The sequence below is a fragment of the Echinops telfairi genome, unplaced genomic scaffold (assembly GCF_000313985.2).
Source record: "Echinops telfairi isolate 266 unplaced genomic scaffold, ASM31398v2 ScPeMD7_3533;HRSCAF=4204_1, whole genome shotgun sequence".
NCBI lineage: Eukaryota > Metazoa > Chordata > Mammalia > Afrosoricida > Tenrecidae > Echinops > Echinops telfairi.
In genome coordinates, this window is record NW_022107432.1 from 4,117,628 (window position 1) to 4,138,005 (window position 20,378).

A 20,378-nucleotide genomic window follows, 5' to 3' on the forward strand; every position below is an offset into this window, starting at 1 on the left:
TGAGCTGATTCCGGGAACCCAAGAGGCAAGCGAATTTTGGAAATGATGAGGGCAACAAATGTATAGGTGTGCTTTACACAATTGATCTATGTATTGTGATGAATTTTATGAGCCCCAATAAATTGATTAAAAAAAAAAAGTATTCACACTCGTCAAAATGGTGTTTAACTAGGCAAATATAAATAAAAGACCATATTTCAAATTATGGTCAAAGTGTTTATGAATGCAATGATTTCTTTTTGAATTGTGAAAGTCATGACAAGATCATTTTCTAGATATTGCATAAAATTTGTGTAAAACTTTACAATATCAAAACATCTTAATGCACATTTGCATGTTACATTCTCAAAAAATTAAAAATGAAGTAGGAAATAGGGCTGTTTTACATTCCCATTTGCAGATGTGAGAATGAGTCAGTGTGAAGCATCACATACAACATAGTAGGTCATAGCAGAAATGGGAAAATGGAAAAAGCACCCAGCTCCTCTGAAATATAGTGGATGGAGGGTGCTAAGAACAGAGTTGAGACTGCAGATGGAAAATCGAGAAGAAAAGAAAAACTGGTAAGATTACACGTTTAGAAGAAAGGATCGATAACTCAATTTTTTAAAGTTTCTAGTATGCAATAGAGGAGAGGAAAGATTTCTCATTGACAAATCAGAAATATTAGTTGACATAACAGAAAGAAGTAGAGCATACATTAGAGAGGTGAATGACAAGCATATATGTATGAAAACATGTAAGTTTAAAAGTTTTTCAATAGTAGCTTTTTGATTGGATAAATATATAATTTCAAAAAGAAAATACTTTCTCAGGTTTATGATATGAATAATTAAGTCAAATATAGGAAGTTTCTTCTTGAAAATAACATATCTATTTATAAAACAGAGCTGCCTCAGGGAAAGAGATATGTCTGATCAGAGCACACAGGAGCAAATGAAGGGGGAGAAAGATAGAGTGGAGCACATCCTGGCCCACCAAGTCTTGAGAATGATATCCCTGCTCAGAGCAGTCAATTCAGAGAGAGGATCATATGGCCGGCCCCACTACGAGACACAACATCCCGCATTGACCCATAGCCTGACTGGACACAACTCTAGAGACACAGTGTGGGAATTGTGCCTGATTTGACCCCATCATTTTTGACTGGAAAACATTCGTAAAGGTCAACGAACAGACATTGAACAATTTACAGGCTTTTCTTTTTTGTTGTTGTCATTGTTTTGTTTTCTTTTGCTGCTTTGTTTTGCTCTGTCTTGTTTTTATGCATGTTATTATCTCTGCAGGGCCATCTAGATAAGACAGACCAGATAAACCATCTGGAGTAGAAAACAATGGGACCAGTAGCTCCTGGGGAACATGGGAGAGGGGGAAGTGGGGGGAAAGGAAGTGGGTTTAAAAAAACCCAGGGACAAGGGAACAACAAGTGATCCAAAATTGATGGTGAGGAGGGTGTAAGAGGCCTGGTAGGTAGGGTTTGATTAAGGGCAATGTAACTGAGAGGAATTACTGAAACCTAAATGAAGGCTGAGCATGATAGTGGGACAAGAGGAAAGTAAAAGGAAATAGAGGAAAGAACTAGGAGGCAAAGGGCATTTATGAAGGTTTAAATGCAGGCATGTACATATGTAAATGTATTTGTATATGATGAAGGGGAAATATATTTATGTGCATATATTGGGCCTCTACTCAAGAACTCCCTCAATGCAAGAACACTTGTTATATTAAACTAGCATTCCATGATGCTCACCTTCCAGACACAATCACTGATGACAAAGTGGGTGCATAAGCAAATGTGAAGAACGCTGATGGTGTCTGGTTATCAAAAGATATCGCATCTGGGATCTTAAAGGCTTGAAGTTAAACAAATGGCTATCTAGCTGAGAAGCAACAAAGTTCACATGGAAGAAGCACACCAGCCTGTGTGAGCACAAGGTGCCAATGAGATCAGGTATCAGGCATCAAAGAACAAAAAATCATGTCATTATGAATGAGGGGGAATGAAGAGTGGAGACCCATAGCCCATCTATAGGCAACTGGACATCCCCTTACAGAAGGGTTATGGGGAGGAGACGAGCCAGTCAGGGTGCAGTATAGCACTGATGAAACATACAACTTTCCTCTACCTCTTTAATGTTTGCTTCCACCCCCCCACCCCACCACTATCATGATCGCAATTCTACCTTACAAATCCGGCTATGGCAGTGGATGTATACTGGTACAGATAAGGGCTGGAAACACAATTAATCCAGTACAGATTAACCCCTCAAACCCATCCCTGGGGAACAGTCAACAGAAAAGTGGATGAAAGGAGACGTCGGACAGTGTAAGACATGACAAAATAATAATAATTTACAAATTATCAAGTGTTCATGAGGGAGGGGGCGTTGGGGAGGGAGGGGAGAAAATGAGGAGCTGATACCAAGGGCTCAAGTAGAAATAAAATGTTTTGAGAATGATGATGGCAACAAATGTACAAATGTGCTTGACACAATGGATGCATGTATGGATTGTGATCAGAGCTGTATGAGTCCCCAGTAAAATAATTTTAAGAAACCAAAAAAACCAGAGCTGTCTTGAGTACAGGTGCCATTAAACACTTGGGGCATAAATTGCAAAGAAATCTGACCTAAACTCCAATGAACAGATGAGACTAAATCATAATTAGAGACTATGACTTTTGACAGTGACTGATTCTGTAAGGGTTTTAAGATACCATCAATAGGAAAGACTGTGTGAATTAGACATTTTTCAACAGTAAGGACTCAAGACTTACTTAGGCTTATTCCAGTGAATGGGAATGTGTGTGCAAAAAACACATAAAAAATTAAATAATAATAATAACAAACTCAACAATCACAGAGCAGTTTCCCCTTCACAGTCAGTGCAGCTTTAGGAACAGAGTTAGGCCTTTGTTTTATGAACTGTAGTATGGATATTTTTTCAAAAAAAAACACCAACATTCTGTGGACTATCTTCAAATCATATTCACATTCCTAAAGCGAAACTTATGTACCCAACATGTAAGTCAATGATGAATAAATTGAGATATTTTATTAATATCTTCAGTGTGAAAATGATCAAATGTGCAATCAAAATACCGTGATAATTGTTGTCCAGTGAACGTAAAAAGTTGAAAACATAAAGGAAAGAACATTAGTTGGAGAATATGGTTTTTGTGATAGAAGCAAAGCTGGAGAACGCATGACAGAATGTTGTATAGCCAATGACTAATTCATAGCAAATATCTATTTTCAATGAAACAAACAGCAGCTACACATGGACTACTCCAGATGGAATACACGGAAATTAAATGGACGGTATCTGTGGGAAGTGACAGTGGAGAAGCTCAAGATCAGCAGCTAAAACTAGGCCAAAGGTTGACTCTGCAACATACCCTGTTACCCATATGTAAGTTCAGACTGAAGCTGAAGAAAATTAAATTGATGAGAGACAAATATGACCTGGAGTCTATCCCACCTGAATTTGGAGAATACCTCAAGAATATATTTGCTCTATTGAACAACAATAACAAAAACTGGTTAGCTGTGGGAGGATATCAAAACATCATTCATGAAGAAAGCAAAAGGCCATTAAAAATACAAGAAAGAAAGAAAAATCAGAGTGGACATCAGAAGAAATTCTGAAATTTGCTCTTATTTATAGAGTAAATAAGGCAAATGGAAGAAATGGTGAAGTCCAATAACTGAACAGAAAATTTCAAAGGCATCCCAAGAAGACATAGCAAAAAATGTTCTAATGAAATGAGCAAAGGCCTACAGGTAGATAACCAAAAAGGAAGGACAAATTAAGCATATCTTAAACTGCAAAAACTGACGAAAAAAAATTAAGCTTGAGGTTTAATGTTGGGGTAAATTATTGAATGATTCAGATAGCATCAAAAGATGGAAAGAATACACAGAATCACTGTACCAAATCAAACTACTAGACATCCCACCATTTCAGGAGGTAGCATGTGAACAAGAACCAAGGGTACTATAAGAGGAAGTTCAAGGAGCACTGAAAGCACTAGCCCAAAAGAAGGCTTCAAGGATCGATGGAATACCAGTTGAGATGTTTCAACAAGCTGATAAGCACTGGAAGCACTTATTTGTCTGTGTTGGGAAATTTGGAAGACAGTTACTTGGTCAAGTGACCGGAAGAGAACCACATTTGTGCCCCTTCCAAAGAAAGGTGACCCAACAGAATGCTCAAATTATAGAACAAAATCATATATATCACATGCAAGTAATATTTTGCTGAAGATCATCCAACAGTGGTTGTAGCAGCACATTGACAGGAAACTGCCAAAGGTTTGGGCCAGAGGTTCACGGAACATGGAATAAGGGATATCATTGCTGATGTCAGTTGGGTCTTGGCTAAAAGCAGAGAATATCATACATATATTTACTTGTGTTTTATTGACTATACCAAGGCAACCAATTGTGTGGCTCACAAAAAATTATGGATAACCTTGAGAAGAATGGAATTCCAGAATACTTGATTGTGCTCATGGGGAACTTGTTCATGGATCTAGAGGCAGATATGGGAACAGAACAAGGGAATACTGCATGAGTTTAACTCCAGTAAAGGTGTTCAATAGGATTATAACCTCTCACCATACTTATTCAGTCTATATGGCAAGTAATCGGAGAAGAGTGCTTATATGAAGAAGAAAGCAGCATGAGGACTGAAAGAAGACTTATTAACAACCTGGGGTGTGCAGAGAACACAAGCCTGCTTGCTGAAAGTAAGGAGCAAATGAAGCACTTGATCAATGATTGCAACCGTCAGTATGAGTTACAACTCAGTGTAAAGAAGACTACACTCTACAACTGGTTCAATAGATAACATCATGTTAAATGGAGAAAAGATCGAAGTTTTCAAGGATTTTTTCTTATTTGGATCTTCAATCAGTGCTCATCAAAGCAGCAGTCAAGTGACATGTTAAATTGTCTCATGCACTGCACAAGACTTCATTTGTGTGTTGAAAAGCAGGGAGATTGCTTTGAGGACTAAGGTGACCTAACCCAACCCGTGTTATTTTCAAGTGTGTTGTGTGCATGTGAAGGTTGTGCATTGAATACAACCAATGTGTTTGAATTGTGGTACTGGAGAAACATATCAAAGTATGATGGACAGCTAAAAGGACAAACTAACCTGTCTTGGAAGAAGTAAAGTCAGAAGACCTCTTGGGGTTAAGCATGTAGAGACTTTGTCTTACATACTTTGGACATGTAAGGAGAGATCAGTCCCTGGAGAAGGATATCATGCTTGGTAGAAGGGCAGCAAAAATTAGGAATGCCCGCAAGGAGATTGATTGATACACTGACTGCCACACCGAGCTCCAATATAGGAACAACTGTGAATATGGCGAGGACTGCACAGTGTTTTGTTCTGTTGTGCATAACACTGTGGGTCAGAACCTGTTTGATCGCACCTAAAAACAACAACCAAGTCAGAAGATATTGTTGGAATATAGAATTGTGATATAGAATTTCCATATGTTGTAGAATTGTCATGGTAAGATACTATAATAGATATTGGAGGAAACATGTTGATAGATTTTATTATGAATTTTTATGATGTTACTAGAGTTGGGGTTTAAAGGTCAGATGCTATCATGTATAGGTAGTGACTTGAGGTTGACTCCCAGATAGTAACTAATAGCATGGGTTTCTTAAAAGAAATTTAGGGTGTTAGTCTGAGCTGACTAGAGAAACAAATTCACAGACACTCATATGTGTATAAGAAAGAGATTTATATCAAAGAATAATGGTATATTAAGAAAACATCCCATCTCAGTCTAGATCAAGTTCATAAGTTGAATATTAGCCCTTATGTCTGATACTAGTCCATAAATAACTCCTTAGACTCATGCAGTACATGCAATGATGCTGAATGCAGGAAGATCATAGGCCAGTAGGTAGAACGTCTTGTGGATCCAGTGGTGGTGGAGACATCTCAGCACTAGTGTGGGTTTCCACATGGCTCCTCCAGCTCTAGGGCTCTGGCTCCATCAGCATAGCTTCATGTGGCTTGTCAATAGGGAGGTGAGATAGTTTATTGTGCCAGCCTGGCCAATAAACACAAGTGGGATTAACTGAAGGGCAGAGAGATAAATGGCTTGGTGAGTCTCGTCTTTCTTGTCTCTCGCTCTTGGATCATTGGACCAGTGTGCAGCTGCCTTGCTTGTTCTGTGCCTCAATTTAAAGGCTACACTACCTGTGGGACGCCTAGCCTGTGGACTGTGTTGTTGTAAGTTGAGGTCCCTTTAAGACATCTCTGGAGCTAGGGACTGGCAGTTGGTGACCTGGCTGGCAGTTGGTGACCTGCCTTGTGATTGGCGGCTGTGCTGACATAGCCTAGCTCTCTCTATAAATAGAGGAAGATCTGGCAGCAGATGAGACTTGAAGGACTGTTAGTCTCTCACAACTTTCTCTCACGGGAGTTAGTTGCACTGAGCCATTTGTAGTGCTTTATAATTTAACTGTTCATTTCTTGTATTATATATTTATCTGTATATGATTTAACAGTTCATTTCTTGTTATATATCTAATTATCTTTATACATAAATATATTTAATTATCAGCAATTTGGTTTTACATCTCTAGAGAACCTTGTCTGACACAGAAGGTGAAGCAGAGAGAGTGTGTGCCCCACCTCCACGGAGGAAGACAGGAGATCCCAGAATCCTCAGGAGAAAGCTATGTCCACACAGAACACAGAGTAATCATTGGTTATGACCTGATTGATAGACTACACTCCTCCCCTTGGCTTAAGTTGACAGGAGATTATATAACTGCCACAGGGAGTAACAATTATAAGAGGTAGAGTGTTGGCATTGTGCTTAGGCACATATAAAATTGTCAAGTTGATTCTAAATTGCGGTGATCCCATGTGTGAGAATAGAAATGTACTCCATAATGTTTCAATGCTGGTTTTTGGTAAACCAATTGCCATGCTTTTTGCCTAAAGTATTTCTGGGTGGACTCAAACTCTCAAAATTTTGGTTAACAGTCATGATTGTTGTGTGAGGCCAGGTTGACTTGAGTTACAAATGCAGTGACACTCATGATGTGTAAGAAAGAACTTTATATCAAGAAGTAATCATAGTACTTATATATCAAGTAAACATCTCAGCCCAGCCCAGTACAACTCAAGTTCATAAGTCTGATAAGGCCCTCTTCAGACTCACACAGTCACATGCAATGATGTAGAATATAGGGTGACCACAGGTGGTTGATTGTAAAGCCATGTGGATCCAAGGTTGGTGGAAACTTGGCAAGGCTCTGCAACTCTCAGGGTTACCAGCAAGCAGGAAGGTGAGAAGAGAGATTCCCAGAGCCCTTCTTATGAGAAGGCCGCACTCACGAGGAGGGACTGTCAGATTGTGAGCTGATTAGCAGGTTGGATACCACCCTTACAATTGTATTTATCTTCAAGTTGGCATGAAATTATACAACTACCTCATCTGTTAACCATGTGTATCGCACAGGTACTTCACTATGAGGTAGATGCAAAAATAAAAAACAGAGTATGTAAGTGGGACAAATGTTTGGAACCTTGGAATGAGACCGCAGCTGGAATTCTCCCCACAGGTTTAGTTGCTTTCTACCTGCAGGCAGCTGGCAGCAGCTTTTATCTGGAAAGATTTTGCCTGATGTTTTCTCAAACTCTGAAAAATTATTCAGCTTGTCAGAGAAACTGAAATGCCAGGGTCTTTGATATATAGCTGCAGCTTGCTCTCTCCTGAGCTGTCAGGGTGGGAGGAAACTTTTCAGCATGCATCATCACAGAGCATATTTGAAGGCCCAATTAACTTAGATGCTTCAGGTGAAGATGCTTCCAGGCCAACGGATTTTGTATCTGAAAACGTTAGTGAAATGAAGGGTGTCATAAGAAATGGACTCTTTTTGTCCAATCATTCTGCTAGTGCAACTGGAGATGTGCAAGTCAGTAAAAGCACAGTGGGATGCAGAGGAAGGATTTTCAAAAGGGTTTTATATCACATGTCAGGACAAATCTAATGGACTATTGAATGAAATCTGTATTTTAGATATGTCCTCACATGCTTCATTTGGACATTGGAGTTCAGCAAGTACTCATATAGGCCACATCTGGACTCTGTAGATATCAGCCTCGTGGGTGTAACAATGACTTGGCCTTCTATTCCTGGGATTGTAGAAGGAGAAGCCCTGGTGGCGGAGTGGTTATGCGTTTGGCTACTAACTCTAAGGTTATCAGTTCAAAACAACCATCTGCTTCTCAGGAGAAAGGCATGGCTTTGTTACAGGCTCAAAAATCCACAGGGGCAGTTCTATCAGTGACAGTGAGTTTGGTTTGGGCTTTTAGTTTATTGTCAAAGGAGGGAACATTGGTAGTTCAGTAGTAGAATGCTCATCTTTCTGTGGGAGACCTGTGTTTAATTCCTGGCCAAAACAGCTCATGTTCAACCACCTTTTGGAGACTTGCATATCATTGAGAAAATTAACAGATTTCCACAAAGTTAACAGGGAGAGACAAATTTAGAATAAAGGCCTGTACTTATTTACTTTAAGAAATTGGCCAATGAAAACAGTATGATTTCAAAAACTGATCCACAACCAGTCATGGGCTTGAGAGAGAAATAGGAAATATGCATCTTGGGTATGTTTAATTCCATCCTTACAACTAAAGGCAGTGAACAATAGCCACAGAGCAGATGGGATAAGAGTTTGGGGTTCAAATAAACCTATTACAATGCTAGCCTTTTGAAATGGACAAGTTATTTAAGCTATCAAAGTCTCATTTTTTTTAAATCTGTAAATTTATTATCATTGAAAACCACTGTAAGCACCCCCCACCCCACCCCGAGATAAAGGAATTAAACATACATCTCTCCCTAGTACTGGGCTGGTACAGCTAACCACAAGGCCAGCAGTTCAAAATCACCAAACAATACTCAGGAAAATTATGAGGATTTCTACTCCCATCAAGAGTTCCAGCATGAGAAACCCATCGGGGCAGTTCTGTCCTGCCCTTTAGTGAGCACACAGTAAGGGCACTTAGTAAATAACTTACTATTTTATCTATGTCAAAAACATTACCACCATTGATCTTTTCTGGAATAAAGTAGGGTAATAGATTCTTGGATAAGAATCTTTAAAGTAAGTGTATTGAATATGATATAGAGGTACAGGCAGTATGATAGTCAACAAAATGTATAGATGCCAATAACCTTGAAAATGCATCTGATAAAAGACAAAATATAAGCCTTTGCAACAATTATAGAATTTGCTTGCCTCTTTTTTACTCCAGAAACTAAATACTTAAAACTATTCAGAAAGACAACTATTCCAATTATTTAATTTTACATATGAAGAATTTAACATTAATTTATGACAGAACTCTTGAGAAATGTCTGGAAAAAAAATGAATTAAGAAATAAAAATTAAAAATCAACTTTATTTCTCAACCTAAACTTCATCAAGATCAAGATACTTTGCTAGATGATGAAACTTGTTTAGTCCATCTAAGTGATTAAAGTTGTTTAGTCCATCCCTAAAGAAAAATTAGGGTCCTGAGGATTTAGTCATGTGAATGCAGTCTTTTCTACACTATTAACTAAAGAAAAAAATTCTGCTCCTTTAGAATTTAAGAGTAAGAAACAAAAAAGAAATTGGAGCAAAATGTAAGGCACATAGCTAATTATTTTCCATCAAAAGTCTAACAAAATTGTTTCTATTAAATGGAAAGAATGAACAGGAATGTTGTTATTGTGGAGAAGGATCCCCCTGGGTATGTTTCTGCTAACATTTTGACTAACTTTCTCTCCAAACATTCTCAGAATACACAGATAATATTCTCTTAACCCACAGAAAATCAACATGCAAAATGTCTTGAACATCCAAAACCTGTTGTGTTGGCCTTCGCCCTGACGTATGTACTTTGACTGAAGCCCTTCCACTTCTTGCTAGCCCTTACTTTGGCTTCATCACCATCATGTTTCATATTCTATTATAATCCCTTGAATGATTGTTTCAGGATCTCGATCTCACTTGTTTACAGTTTTCATTGAACTCTATCCTCTTAAACTGTCCACAGTCTCCCTTCACCTACTTTTCTGTTGTCCATCGCCCAGGGAGGAGGTTTTATGTAGATCCTTGTAAGTGGCTCCCCCTTTCCACCCCACCCTCCTTCCACCCTCCTGGCATCGCCACTCTCAGCACTGATCCGAAAGGCTCATCCGCCCTGGATTCCCTGTGTTTCCAGTTCCTATCTGTACCAGTGTACATGCTCTGGTCTAGCCAGATTTGTAAGGTAGAATTTGGGTCATGATAGTTGGGGGAGGGGAGGCGGGAAGCATTTAGGAACTAGAGGAAAGTTGTATGTTTCATCTTTGCTACACTATACCCTGATTGGCTTGTCTCCTCCCCGGGTCCCTCCTGTAAAGGGGTGTGCAGTTACCTAGAGATGGGTCTTGGGTCCCCAATCTGCACTTCCCGTCATTCACAATCATTTGATTTTTTTCTTCTTTGATGCCTAATACCCAATCCCTTTGACACCTCGTGGTCACACAGGCTGGTGTGCTTCTTCCATGTGAGCTTTGTTGCTTCTGAGCTAGATGGCCACTTGTTTACCTTCAAGCCTTTAAGTCCCCAGATGCTGTATTTTTTTATAGTCTGGCACCATCAGCTTTCTTCACCACTTTTGCTTGTGCACCCTTTTGTCTTCAGCGATCATATTGGGAAGGTGAGCACATAATGATATGATTTTTTGTTGATGCCTCATAACTGATCCCTTCGGCACCTTGTGAGCACGCAGGCTGGTGTGTTTCTTCCATGTGGGCTTTGTTGCTTCTGAACTAGATGGTCGCTTGTTTGCCTTCAAGTGTTTAAGCCCCTAGATGCTATATCTTTTGATAACTGGGCATCATCAGCTTTCTTCACCACATTTGCTTATGCAACCACTTTGTCTTCAGCGATCGTGTTTGGAAGATGAGCATCATGGAATGCCAGTTTAATAGAACAAAATATATTCTTGCATTGAGGGAGTACTTGAGTGAGGGCCCAAATTTATAAATTTTCAAGGGTTCATGAGGGAAGGGGGAGTGGGGAGGAAGGGGAAAAATGAGCTGATGCCAAGGGCTCAAGCAGAATGCAAATGTTTTGAGAATGATGATGGCAGCAAATGTACAAATGTACTTGACACGGTGGATGTATGGATTGTGATAAAAGTTGTATGAGTCCCCAATAAAACTATTTAAAACAAAAGAAATTTCTCCTCTTGATCACGGCTGATCTGTGCACAAGAATTTTGGCTCTCAAATGGTAAGTTTTATCAACTTTAAGCTTTTAGTCAGAATTATGCAAGCCAGAATGACTGAATACCTATTGTATTGGCTATTGCTTCTGCTGTTAATTACCTGTCTTCTTCAATTGGGCAGGAACAATTGAAACTTTATGTGAATGGCCTGCTGCTGCAGCTACATATTCAGCATCACCTTAGGCCTTTTGGAATATAACTTCCATTAGTAGACATGTGATTTCCCTGCAGAATATTCATAAAATCTATTTATAAAGCACCCCAAATTTCATCATTCTTCCATACATGTCCACCATAAATTAGATGTTGATCTTGCTTAAATTTTAGCAAAATGTATGTTGCTCTGACAGGAATCTTGTCAGGAATCTTTCCAAATGCTTGTCTTATCCTTTTTTGTTCTTCAAACCAGAAACTGTTCAGCTGTGTTAGTAACTAATACATTAGTATGAGTTATTATGTTAGTTCAGATATGGTAGAATCAGGCATGTTAGTATGGGATTATTTTGGTACAAATGTATTGAAATTCATCTATAATGTTTTCATAATATCCATTTCCATGATTGTTTTGAATAGCCCTGATATTTCTCTCCAAATGAATTTTAAATTAATTTATCTTAATCTTTTATTTCTTAAACAAACAAGATGGACGTATACAGTATAACATACTTAGACATAACTCAGACTTAAATAATCATTCAAGTTTCTCAGAACATTTTAGCATGACTACTGAGCACAAGTATTTTAGAAATACTCACAAATATGATTTGAGATAATACCATTCTTCCTAAAGTTTTTTTGGACTATATGTATTTTTTAATGTATCTATGTTCTACACTTAATAGTTTGTTTTGCTTTTGCTTTATTGTATTTGATGAAGACCTGGCAATTAATTAATCTCAGATCCAATATGCTTCAAGAATCATTGTCTTCGGGAGCCAATGTTTCAGTACTCTGCACTTCACTCAGTACAGAAGTTAATATTAAGATACATAAACAAAACCTGATCTACTTTCTCAGTAGTTCACTTTTGATTTGATCCGTGTATGTTTCTTTCCTCTCTACTCACCCTTTCATCCTTCTTCTCCATTTTCTCCTCCTCCTTTAAGTTAGCCTAAAAGTAGTAGCAATTAAGAGTCAGTAAATATATTAACATTCAATCTATAGCAGTTGGAAAATTAATTTGTATAGCTTTATGAGTAAGTAGAGCTGCAAAAAGTTAAAACTTATCTTTTAAAAGTAGAAAATAATTTTCAGGGATGCTCAAAATCTAGTTTCTATTAGAAAACACACAAAAGTAAACAATGAAAAACAATTGTTTTTATTCATGGAAAGGGTTGTGCATAAGGTGGAAATCTGATGAGTAGACTGGGGCCATTGTAAAACTCAATGTTAAATATTGTGGTAATAGGTTTTAGAGAAAAACTATGGGAAGGAAATTGTTTGTTTTATTGGTGTAAAAATAGAAACCTACAAATTAAGTTAGGAAATACAAATATTTTCTGAATGATAACCTACTTATAAATAGAACAGCATTTTATAGTAATAAAATATGTCTCCACAAAACCTATCAAAGAATGAGGATATATGTATGTATATAATTGATATTCTTGCCCCAAAATAAGAAGTCATTGAAGACACAAACTTTGTCCTTAAAAGCGTATCATACACCTTTGGTAACAAATTTATTATCCTTGAAATATGAAATATCAAAATATTTGGGTTATAAATTAAAGGAAGTTAATACAAAAAAACAAGAAGGCTTTATGGATGAAGCGGTTCAGAAATACTTCTTGAAAAACTATTTTCAAGATAGATGGATCCTAGACCCTTGTGGGGTAATGATAGTGTATGGAGACTACACTTTTTTGTCTGTTTTGCAAGTTATCATCTACCCCACAGGTATGTGAAGTCACTAGTATTATTTCCCATTTTGTAGATGAGGAAACTGAGGGCCAGGGAGATTCGATGGTTTATGTATGATCAGAATTCAATTCTAGACCTGTACAACTCCAAAGTTCATGCTCTTTTCACTGTGCTCTGCCCAAGAAAGGGCTGAGAGGAAGCTCAGGGACCAAAACTGTATGAGAAAGCAAGACAATCCAGTTACTAGAATCTCTGTTAAAAGTGTTTGCTTTCTAATAGTTACTTCCTGCAGTATATTTTGTTATTGTTGTTAGGTGTTTTTAAGTTAGTCCCAATTCATAGTGACCCTGTGTACAGTAGAAGTAAACATTGCCCAATCTTGCACCAGTCTCACAAACCTTCCTATGTTGGAGCCCCTTGTTGCAGCCACTGTGTCAATCCATCTTGTTGAAAGTCTTCTTTTTAACTGACCCTCTGCCTTCCTGAGCATGATGCCCTTTTTTAGGAACTAGTCATTCCTGATAACTTGTCCAAAATATGTGAGATGAAGTAATACCATTCTAGTTCCTATGAAGCATTCTAGCTGTATTTCTTCCAAAAACAGATTTTTGTTGATCTTCTGGTAGTCCTTAATACTTTCAATGTTCATCACCAACACCATAATTCAAAGGCATCAATTCTTCTGCAGTTATCATTATCTATTGCTTAACGTTCACATGCATAAAGACAATTGAAACTGCTATGTCTTGGCTCAGACACACCTTAGTCCTCAACCTGACATCTTTGCTGTGCTTTGAAGGCCTTTTGAAGCAGATTTGCCCAACATGATTTATCCTCTGATTTCTTGCTTGCTGCCTCCATGCATGTTCATTGTGGATCCAAGTAAAATGAAATCTTGGCAACTTCACATGTTTTCTTTATTTGTCATAATATTGCTTATTGATCCAGTTGTGAAGATTGCCTTGGCAGTGTAGTAAGTTAGAAACTGGACTGCTAACCTCACATTTGGTTGTTCAAATCCACTAGCAGCTCCACAATGAGAAGATAAGGTTCTGTGCTCCCATAAAGTCTCAGAAACCCTAGTTAGCAGATGTGGTCGTTACATAATCTGTTGTCAATTTGAGACTTTAAAGAGTGAAGTGGTGGAGTTTACCTGTCAATCAGGTCACAGCTTGATGACCTCATTTGAAGCCACTGAGGAGATAAATAGCTCGCTGGAGGCAGGACCCACGCTCATTTCCTGTGAGATATTCCTATGGACAAGACACATTGAGCTACACTAGAGCCCAGGAGCTGAAGGAGCCACGTACCAAAAGAACAGTGCTACATTGTGCGTTGTGAGTTTGGTGTCACTGTACTTTCCCCTTTGGTGCCGAAAAATAGGATGTCTACTCTTGTTAGGATTTCTAGTCCCCCAAACTCTAGGCTGCAGTTCTCCTCTATCCTATAGAGTGGCTAAGAGTAGCAATCGATTCAATGGTGTTGGGCTTCATTTGTGTTGCTTGGGTATTCCCTATAAGAACAGTGTTTCTTGGATTTTTCTGCCCGTGGGAGTTTCCCACAAGAATCTCCAGTGAGAGGCACTTATGAATAGTTTGTAAGGAAGAATGGAAATAGCATTCATTATTCCAGGAGGGGCAGGGACATTCCTAGGAAAGCGCCTTGAATGTTATAGTAGGTAGGTGAATAGGATGCTGATTTAGAAGAATTGCTTTTTTGGGCATTTCAGATCATCTCTTTTTTTTTTTTTGAACATAAATGTTTTATTTTCAGGATGCCCCAGTCACCTAGTTTGTCTTTTTATGTTTCTGTGCTTTCTGTTATTCTTTTTTTTTAAATCATTTTATTAGGGGCTCATACAACTCTTATCACAATCCATACATACATCAATTGTAAGGCCTTTGATGTTGCTGAAATCCCTGACCTTTATCTTCCAGTCTCATCATATGGTTGAATAAACCTCTAATTCCATGAATTTAAATCTTTCATACTTAGAGCACATAGATCAACTTATCTTTCTTGACCAGTCCCAACTAATATATTAGTTTTGTGGAAAACAAAATATTTTAAATTGAAGATGATATCAAAGCAAACAATTTCTGTGTTATGTAGAGATCATAGTGCCTTTAAGCAGATGTAACCAGTTCATTGAACAAGTAGGAATCTCCTGTTGTTTTTTTTCATGCATTACTGTTTCTTTTCTCCTAGCAGAATAGATGCATCCATTTTTCTCCACCCATTTGCATGAAATAGAGACTTTTCTTGACATTCTCAACTAATAAAAATATCTTGCAAAAATTCCATCCCTGACAGCAATTCAGTTCATTGATATTTGTGTCAAATTCAGTATTATAATGAAAACTTAAACTCTGTTCCAAATAAAATTTTTCCTTTCCACAGCTTAGGCCTCCTACAGGCAAGAAGTCTACAGTGGAAAAAGGAACACATTTGGCTTCTTTGATTTTTTATTCAGCTGGTGTCTGCTGTCATCTACTTCTTTCAGTATTGGAGCAAGTTGAGGGAAAACTACTAATATAGTATGGCAGGAAAACCCCTTCTCTGTAGAAACCAATCTGGAATATGTTTTCTATGGGTATGGATAGCCATATGAGGGTGTTTTTGTTTTTTTACTTTTCTAAGGTGTACCATCCCCTGTTCGTTCATAATAAGTTGTGTAGTAGTAACTAAGCCACAATTTTTATTCCCTGAAATGAAACTGAACATGAACAGAGAGAATAAGAAATATACCTGACTAAGCAGTGGATGGGCCTATCAGAGGGTGAGCACAACTATAAGCAGAGAGAGGTCACCTGGTGGAGATTAGCACCTGGACAGAAGATTAACGCAAGGATCCAAACTAGTCTTTGACTGTTATCACCAACTCTGACTATCTTGCTTCTCAGGATCGCTTGGTAGTATTTCAGAGAAATACAAAGGGAAAGAGAGGACTATTTGGTAATTCATTTAAAGACTTATTCAGATGTCGTTATTGTTGCTCGTTGCCCTGGAGTAGCACCTAACGCATAGCGAGCCTATGCCCAAGCTAACACACACTTCCTGCTCCTGCGCCCTCCTCACAATTATTAGTATGTTTGAGAGCATTGTTGCAGCCACCGTGGCAGCTTTATTAAAGTAAATCGACATCTGCACACAATTATTTATGTAGTGAACTTTGTACAAAATTCAAAAACAATTTTTTACTAGACTTAGTCAGCTTAGTTCCTATTTAAATTAAGTTACAAACTCATTTTTAATGTTATGTGAAGTTATGTCTCAGAAATAAAATCAAATGTAAAACTATTCACACTAAAGAATTGGTAGAAAAATAATTAGAATAGTCATCTATGAACATCTTTTTCATTTAACCAATTATAAATGTGAATACTTTAATATTCCTCAGTAATCTAACATCATAGAATGTGTTTGGGGCAAAAATTGGTAGAAGTGGTTTAAGAATGGTGAAATTCAACAATCTTCTATAGATCAGTTCCTGCTTAAATTAATTATGTAACTTTAAGGCAATCCATAATTTTGCTGCCCTTTCACAGTTCTGTTTGTATGTGGTAGTGAGTCATTCAACTTTGGAATTTTTATCAATTTAAAAAATATCTCAAGTGTCTTTGATCTTTAATATATGATATAATGTTTAGAAATTCATTTAATAGCACCGAGTATAACTTCAGAATGTATGATGTAATTATTATGAATTAATTACATCTTAGGTGACTTTTAAAAGCTGGAATTTAATGCAAATATATAAAAGAGGAAACCTAGTTAATATACAATAAAATTATATGAGAATTACTTAAACTTAGGCTATAAATGTAAATTACATTCTTATTAGCATATAAAACTTTCAGTCTTACTATTCTCAAGATACTTAGGCACTGTCATAAAGCACAATTACTACTACAGTTAATTTGCTCAAAAAAAACTTCCAGTATTATGTTTAGTATATTTTTGATCATAGGAAAACTATATTTAATTAATATATTTAAAACAAGTATTAAATCCATGACCATCTAATTGATTCTGACTCATAGTGACCCTATACTATATATAATACATTTATAGTAAGTGAAAATTTAAAATATAAACATGCATATATATTATATAACATGTACACATAAATAAAAATTGATTGAATAATAATATAAATCCACCATTTACATGAATTATTTTTCTCTTGGCAATTACCTAAGATTTCTTTAATTAAAAAGTCTTCAATACAAAAGTTCTCATATGACTAACACAGGACCTTGAAATCATAAATTTTTAATTATACTGAAATTTATGAGTAAGACTCCATAGCATGACATTAATAAGAATTGAGAAACTGAAGTTTTCTTAAAATTAAATAGTCTTTTAAAATGAAATATAGAATCATTATTGTACTAAGTAAAACAATCTTTTACTTATAAAAAAATCTATATTCTTAGTCAAATTAGTTTCCTCTTCAAATTAAAACTGAGATTTTATTTTTCTAATCAATTGAGTAGACTCACATAAATCAAGTAGATGAATTCATACACATGTAAAATTAAAAATTTTTAAATGATTGCATCAATTCTTATGTTTCAGCAAAATATTTAGTGAAAATATATTAAATACGCATTGCCATCAATTTGCTCCCAACTCATAGAGAACCTGTAAGACAGAGTAGAACTGCTGTAGGGAATTTAAGGCAGTGCAGATGTAGGTAAGCAAACCGTGCCTTCTTCTCTCTGCAGATGGGCTGGCGGGTTCTAAGCAATGACAGTGCAGTTAGCAGCTGACCACTTAAGTACTGTGCCACCAGACTCCTGCAACTCTATTGATTTTGCATTACCTATTTACAATACAATTTTTCTTTTAAGCTTTACTTAGATATATAACTAACTCCAATATTGGAAATAGCAAATTAAGTATAAGTCATCTCTTAAGGTTTGATTCCGTAGATCTGTTTGAAACAAAAATAAATAAATTTATGACAGTCGAAAAATTGTACAAATATATTTCATAAATACAGCAGGCTTGTACCTGTTTCTAACGTTAGACAAAATTGTGTGACTTAATATCTTACCCATCTCTTTTCCCTCTTCTGCTTTTCTCCTTCTCCTGCCTCCTGACATAGAGTCCCGTATTTCTCCTTCTCCAGAGCCCGTCTTTGACATTAGCTAGCCCTGTGCAAAAGAGGTCACAACAAAGCAAACACTTGTTGTGAAGAAAATCATTTGACATGCAATCACTTGGCCTATCACAGTGGTGGGCACGGTATTCACCGTGCATATCTTAGGAATGTCTGCCTTTAGAGTAGTCCTTCCAGTGTCAGGGCTTGGATGCTGTGGCTGGGTGCCAGCAAGCCGGTTCTGACTCATAGCAGCCTTATGCACAACAGAATGAGCCCTTCCTGGCCCTGCGCCAGCCTCGGGTGGTCCCTGGGCTTGAGCCCATTGTTGCAGCCACAGTGTCAATTCATCTGGCCGGGAGTCTTCCTCTTTGTGGACCCTCTACTTTGCCAACATGATGTCCTTCTCTAGGTACTGGTCTCGCACATGTCCAAGTGTGTACAACAAAATCTTGCCAGCCTTGCTTCGAAGGAACCCTTTGGGTGTTTGTTCATAGTCTTGTCCTTTTAGCAGTCCGTGGAATGTTCAATATTCTTCTCCAGCTCCACAATTCAGATGCATCCTTTCTTCGATCTTCCTTATTCAATGTCCAACTCTCACATGCATTATGAAGAAATTGAAAACACCATGGCTGGGGCAGTTGAACCGGAAAGTAATCTCCTGACAGTCACATGGAAGAAACACTTACGTCAAAGAGCTGAATAGGACAATTGCAAAGAGCAGCTCAAGAAGATGAAGTAAAATATTATAATGAAATATGCAAGTATTATATAGGAGTTTTAAAATGGCTGTAGTTTAGGTGCATGGATTTTCTCTAAGACAAGAAAAGTTCCTTAACCAGCCAAGGTAGATGGAATCAGGTTCTCTCCTAAGTTTCTGACTGCATGTGTTATTCATGTACCCTTAGATTTTAAAAATTAGCATGAAGTTCTGTTGGTGCAGTGTTAAGTCGTTGACTGCTAACTGAAAGGTTGGCAGTTGGATCCCGTCACCAGCTCTGAAGGAGACTGTAGTAGCCTGCTTCCTTAATGCAGATTACAGCCTTGAAAACTTTATTGGGCAGATCTTCATATTGTCACTGTGAGTCAGAATTGACTCAATGTGTTTTGGGGTGTGCTTTGATTCATTTTTTTTTGTTGCTTTTATACAGATAAATGCTATTCCCCAATTGTATTTTAATTCAAAATTGTGTTTACTCATTCAGTGAAAATGTAATTAAAACCTAAGCTAGATACAGGAAAAATGGTTATGAATAAGAACCAGAGATGAGGTTGCAGCCAAATGGCCTAATGTAAACAATGAGCTTTACAGTTTGTGATAACCACTACTCTGATCATAGAAATTGTACTATATAAACTAAAAAGTGGAATAACTCAGTAGGCAGTCATTTTTAAAAGGCATTATATGAGTATCCAAGTGTTGCATCCCTTGTAGATGCTCAGTCCTGACCACTTATATGTCATAGCAATGGGAAGTTCACTCTGCAGGGGATCCAGAGGAAAGGAATTGGATCCCCAAACTCTTTGCAATGCTGACCACAGCAGTAATTATAAGCATATTGTATTGAATAAAATGCAAAACACATAAACCATCCTATCTTCCACCTGATGTGGAATTGGGAGGACAATGACCCCACCAATCACTCTGCAACATCAACTTCAATGCTCAGAGCATGGCTTGTGGGGGCAGTTCTGGAGTGACAATGGCTAGGTCACATGATGCCATCTGCAGGCTGGAGAGGACCCAGAACAAGGGCAGTGGGGCAGTGCGAGTGTTTACAGATCAGCATTGGGGAAGATTCCCATGTAAATACTAAGGACAAATGAGGTGATAGTTGATGATGGTTCTAGAGGGGTTTCTCAGCTTCTGCCACAAACCCATCCTGGGAATAACAAACCACAATTTGGACAATTTAATCGAATCCTGGGGGAATGTTTTTTTCCCTTGGTTAGTATTTCCCAGCTACATGCAGAACAGCAGTCAATAGGGGGTTGGTGTCAATGAGACTCCTTAGGTTTGGTAGCCGGCTGATGTGGAGCAGTTGGGCCATCATGCTTTCTGCCAAGAGCAGGAACTGTTGCCTCCAAAGGAGAACCTAAT